General features: G+C 49.7%; 1 long non-coding RNA gene across 1 annotated transcript; it reads left to right on the forward strand.

Annotated features, from left to right (window-relative positions):
• The first annotated feature begins 1,570 nt into the window (after positions 1-1,570).
• LOC106845822 (uncharacterized) lies at positions 1,571-4,729 on the forward strand. The gene is made up of 3 exons (XR_011494009.1): positions 1,571-1,667; positions 1,777-1,922; positions 4,454-4,729. It is a non-coding gene; the product is annotated as an uncharacterized lncRNA (long non-coding RNA).
• The last annotated feature ends 478 nt before the right edge of the window (positions 4,730-5,207 follow it).

Below are 5,207 nucleotides of genomic sequence, written 5' to 3' on the forward strand. Positions count from 1 at the left end.
GAAGGAGGAAGAGCAGACGTGGGGGAAACTCCGATGCAGGGAGTTGCGTGGCCAGGAGGGATGCAGGCCCAGATCCCCAGCAGTGCAGAGTGGAGATGGCTGGTGGCCGGCAGGGAGGCTGTCCAACCTGCGTCTCTTTGCTGGCCTCAGGATCGCTGTCATCAGCCAAGGCTGCCGGAGGCTTGTTTTCACGAGTTCTCTCAAATGCTGCAGGAGCTTAGGAGCAGGTGACCTGAACTTGAGACTTCCTGACCTGGTCTCTGAATGAAATAAGAGGAGGTGACAGGCTCTGTACCAGCAACTTTTGTGTCCTCTGAGGGTGGGGATCCTGTGAGGCAGGGGAAGCACAATTGTCCTGTCCCTGGGCACAAGGCCAGCTGCAGCGAGACAGGTTCACAGGTGGAGGGGTGATCACGGAAGGGCGTGCCCGGGCTGTGGAAAACGGGAGAAAGTTGGTCCTTGGATGGGGTGTGGAAAGAACATGAGCTATGGGTGGGGAGGAGCCAGGATGATTGACAGCTCTGAGCAGTGAAGGAAAAACTGTCTCCCCAAGTAGAGATCTGAGGTTTCCACAGTACAGTAGGAGCTGAGTCTGTCACATGGTGGTTCACCCAGATTCACAGACTGGGTGGTCACCTGGCACATTCCAGCAAAAGTGCTGCCCCCTGGAAACCAAGGCCATCCATGCAGCTGAGCCAGTGGCCACTACCAGATTTTGAATTTTGAGGCAATGATTCCACAAAGGGCATTATAAACAGTTTGCATCCACTTGCCTTCCTAGAAAACAGGAGCTGCCTTCGAGACCTGTTCTGGCATTGGAAGCATCCCAAGGTTTCCAGGGGGTGAATACTGACTTGTCAACCAAAGGGCACGCTCCTCATTCTCTCAATGCCCATCCTGCCTCTTCCAACCCAGGGTTGTGCCACCATTTTATCCATTAAGCCCAGCCCCTGACTTGTCAGTCCCACCCCAATACACCAAGGACACTGAACTGGGGTTCTGCAGCATCTTTGCTGAAAAAAAATGAAAGGATAGTTTCAATCCCATAGCCCCTGTCATCACCTCTCATCACACTCTACTGCCATGATCTCCTGAAGCATGTGAACCTCCGTGACCTCCCTCACAAATGTCCCCAGGCATTGCTGATGTGGCCGCATAGCATGGATGGTCAGGAGACTGTCCAGTGAATCTTGCAAACTCCTCCTCCCCCAACCTCAGCCAGGAGATCACTCCTGGGTGAAGTCCTCCCATCTCAAGCACAGTGAGGCTGTGGGTTGCAGGCTTCAGGACTGGCATTCCTCTTGGGTAAAGCTTGCCCATCTGCCACTCAAGAAGACTTTGAAAGTTTGAGTGGGGACCTCATCTTATTTACCTTGTCTCCAGTGCCCAGGATGGTGTAAACAACACCCAGCACATGTGGTAGGCTGAATGGAATGAGCTAACGGAACAGTCAATGCCCTGACTAGCCCCACTTCCCCCTGAGGAACAGAGCATTTTGCCTCTCACTAAGTGACTTTCACAATTCCCCCATAAGGCCTAGTCTAAGGACACATAATTCTTGTCTTGCTGACAGTTCCCAACAGGATCCTAGAGAGGCTGTTGGTGTGCTATGGAGAATACCCCAAACCTCTTCCTTGCCCATCTTGCTTACAGAGTTGAGCTGCCAGGTGAGTCCACCAGGGGCCCCACTGGGTACAAGAGGATGACAATGGCTGCCCCTAGCCCATTTGCCCACCTGTCTTGTAGACAAGAGGCCTCTGTTCTTTGTCTCAGCAGAAGCCAGTCCAGAGCTCGCACTCTGGGCTCAGAGATCCCCAGTGCCTATCAGTCTATTCACCTTCCAGCTCATGTGAGAACTGTGAAGCCTCCACTTCCTCAAATACCCACAGCCCTGGGCTTTTGCAGGTTGTGAATGAGAGAAGGCAAATAAAGCATTATCCAGGGAACCACACTGTAATTAGTTCTTTGTACATGGTGGTGACTCTCCCTTATTTTCATTAACACCACCACCATCTTTATCGTGTGAAGTGTCCTAGAAACACCAGCACATTAATAATTAGAAGACATAGGACCTATATGGCAGGCCACTGCCTGGCTCCAATGTGCAGGTAGGAGATGAGGCCTGTTTCCAGTACCCCAGGATTGGTATTGGGGAGCTCAGGGGTGGGACGAGAGGGAGGGACACCCCCACGTTGTGTGTTCTGAATTCCAAAAACCTTGAAGTTCATTCTGAAGCCGAAGGGTGGCAGGGATGGCATCACTTTACTCTGGTGATATCAATGGTTCCTGCTCAGCACTTTGTATACCATTTTCCTGAAAGCTTGGGGAAAAAGATGTCGGTAATAAGGGCTTTATGGAGAAAAATGTAACAAGATTGAAGGGACTGAGCCCAGATGTCTTTAAAATGACTAATATCAGAGCAGATGTCCATGGCTCAGGAAAATGGGCTGTGAAGTCAGGTGAAACAAGGAAAGAGATCATATGGTTGATGGAGATACGAGAGGCAAACAGCAAGTTGTCCCTCCACTTGAGTCTGCTGTCCCATCGCATCAGCTGAGGAAGCTGACACTGGTGGGAAATGTCCGATGAGATTTCCACAGAAACTGCGAAGACCCTAATATCCTGAAGGGGAGGGGCTGTTGATGAGCTCATTGAGAGGAGAACTGTGAAAGGACCACAACCTTGTCAGAATTGGACATCTCCCCAATCCAGAATAAGGAAGGGATGAGAAAGGAAGAGCAGTAGATGGAGCAGCTATGCATAGAGCTCACAGTGCTGCTCAATTGGATTAGACTCACTTACCTTAGAAGTGTCCAAGTGTGCCTTGGCAATCGTTGCCTCATAGGTATTCATTCATCCATCCATCTAGCCATCCATCCATCCATCCATCTATCCACCATCCATCGTGCACACATCCACAAGCCATCCATCCACCATTTATTCATCCATTCATCTATCCCTCATCTATTCATCCATTCATTCACCATCCATCCATTATCCATCCATCCATCATCCTTCCATCCATCTAGCCATTCATCCATTCATCCATCCATCCATCCACCCACCTATTTATCCACCATGCATCCCTCATCTATCCATCCATCCAGTCGTCTACTCATCTATACACTATCCAGCCAGGCAGCCATCATCCATCCCTCCTCCCACTATCCATTCAAAATCCTGTCATTTATCCCCCATCCATGCAACATCTATCCATCCTTCCATACATTGATCTATCTATCCATCTACTCATCTATCCACTATCCATCCATCACCCACCTAACCACCATCCATCCATCCACCCACCATCCATCCACCATCCTTCCATCCTTTCACCATACATTCACTACCTACTATCAATCCATCCACCTACTATCCACCCACCATCCTTCAGTCCTTCCATCAACCATCCACTATCCATTCATCCACTCACCCACCCTCTATCCATTTATTCACCATCTATCTATCCATTTACTAGGTAATTTGGGAACATAGGATAAAAATTATTATGACTGTGTGGCCGGCCCTTCCTCTGCCCTGACGCTATTGAGGGCTCCAGATCCTCTAAACCATTACCATTGTCAAGCTCTGTCCCCTGAAATCAAGTGCAGTTTTGTTCCGATGATGAGCACACATATTCATGCTATTCCCAAGATCTTGGACATGGCCACCCACCAGGATCTGGTTTCCCAGCACCAGCTCCTGCCTCATCCCTGTGTCTTCTGCGGCTCACGTTCCTTGAGAGGCTGAGGTTAAATCTCAGGACTGAATGAAACAATCCTTTCATGGGTGAGGGAGAGGGAAGATCCAGACATGGGCATATACCAGAGAAAAGGCAAAGAGAGGGGACCACTTGTCTCCTCAGGCCCAGGTGGACAAGAGTTAGGCTGGAAAGCTGACAATCACCCAGAGAGGAAAGGTGGACATGGGGAGACAAATGGGCAGAGAGGGGGAAGAAATGCTGGACTCTTTATTGGGAGGTCAGGTGTTAGGGAGGCCTGGAGCCCAAGGCCGAGTGTCAGGGCGGTCCAGGTCACGAAAATACCAAGAAGAGGCACAGAGGGGTCCCAGGGAGGTGAGGCTGTGATGGTCCCCATGTAGGGACTGGGAACTTGGTGTCATCTAGATATTTGCAGGCCTCAAATATTGTTTCAACAGCACTATGGATTTTGGAAATTTATAACATGTTTGATAATAATGTGTTTGACTTTTAATATTGACCACAGTGTAGTACCTTGCAAACTATAAACACATAATAGGGACAACATTCTTCACATTAATAGGTAGACTTACAATATGCAAAGTTCCTTCCAAACCATGACTTTGCTGAAGAAACTCCACCTTAGAAAGGCTACCTGACTTGCCCATAATTTCACCAGGAGTAAGGGGTTGGCAGGGACCTATGGTGGATGAAAATCTGTCCAAGGCCTCTCTGAACTCCCCACTCACGCAGTGGTCAGGAAGATGCTCTGCTCTCCCCGGGAGACATCACCAAAGACACGAGAGGAGACTCTGGCCCAAGCTCACCTGATGCTCAGAATAACAGAATTGAGACTCTAAGCCAGTGAAGGTGGCTGACCTGGGACCTGTACAGGACAACTGCTCACCCCTACTGATATTCTCACCTCACCTTTTCAGTGTGGGTGGGAATAAACTGGGTCCTCTCTTCTCAGCACAGAGAGCAGACTTAGCCATGCTTTCAGGAGGGAGGGCTGCATGGCCCAGTGGGAGCCCCTATATCTGTTCCCTGCTCACCTGGCCTGCCAGCTGCCCTTTTATCCTCTGGCTTAGGCTGACCTGGAGACAGGATCCTGCCACTCCCTGACCTTCATAAAGGCCCTTCAAGTTTGCCATGTAGGTGGTGATTATATTGTTTGGATCCTGTGAATGGATGCTCTTAAATTTTTGTAATTAGTCATCATTACTCTTGGGTTTGATTCCTTCTGAAAAAACATATCTGGAAGGGAGAATGTCATCAGAATGGGAAGTAGTAAACATCTGCATTGAGAGTTAGCAAGATAAACAATGGCTTCCTTGTGTGTATCCTCCACCTCGCCTTGGCCTTTATTGTACGAGCCCCAGGGATCCTCGACAAGCCTCGTCCCTCGAGCATCCCTGGGAGAGTTGGTCCAGTCCAGGCTACAGATCCCACCTTGGAGCTGACGTCCCCTCACCTCCCCTTTCCCGCCAGACCTCCTGAACTCCAA

The sequence above is a fragment of the Equus asinus genome, chromosome 14 (genome assembly GCF_041296235.1).
Source record: "Equus asinus isolate D_3611 breed Donkey chromosome 14, EquAss-T2T_v2, whole genome shotgun sequence".
NCBI lineage: Eukaryota > Metazoa > Chordata > Mammalia > Perissodactyla > Equidae > Equus > Equus asinus.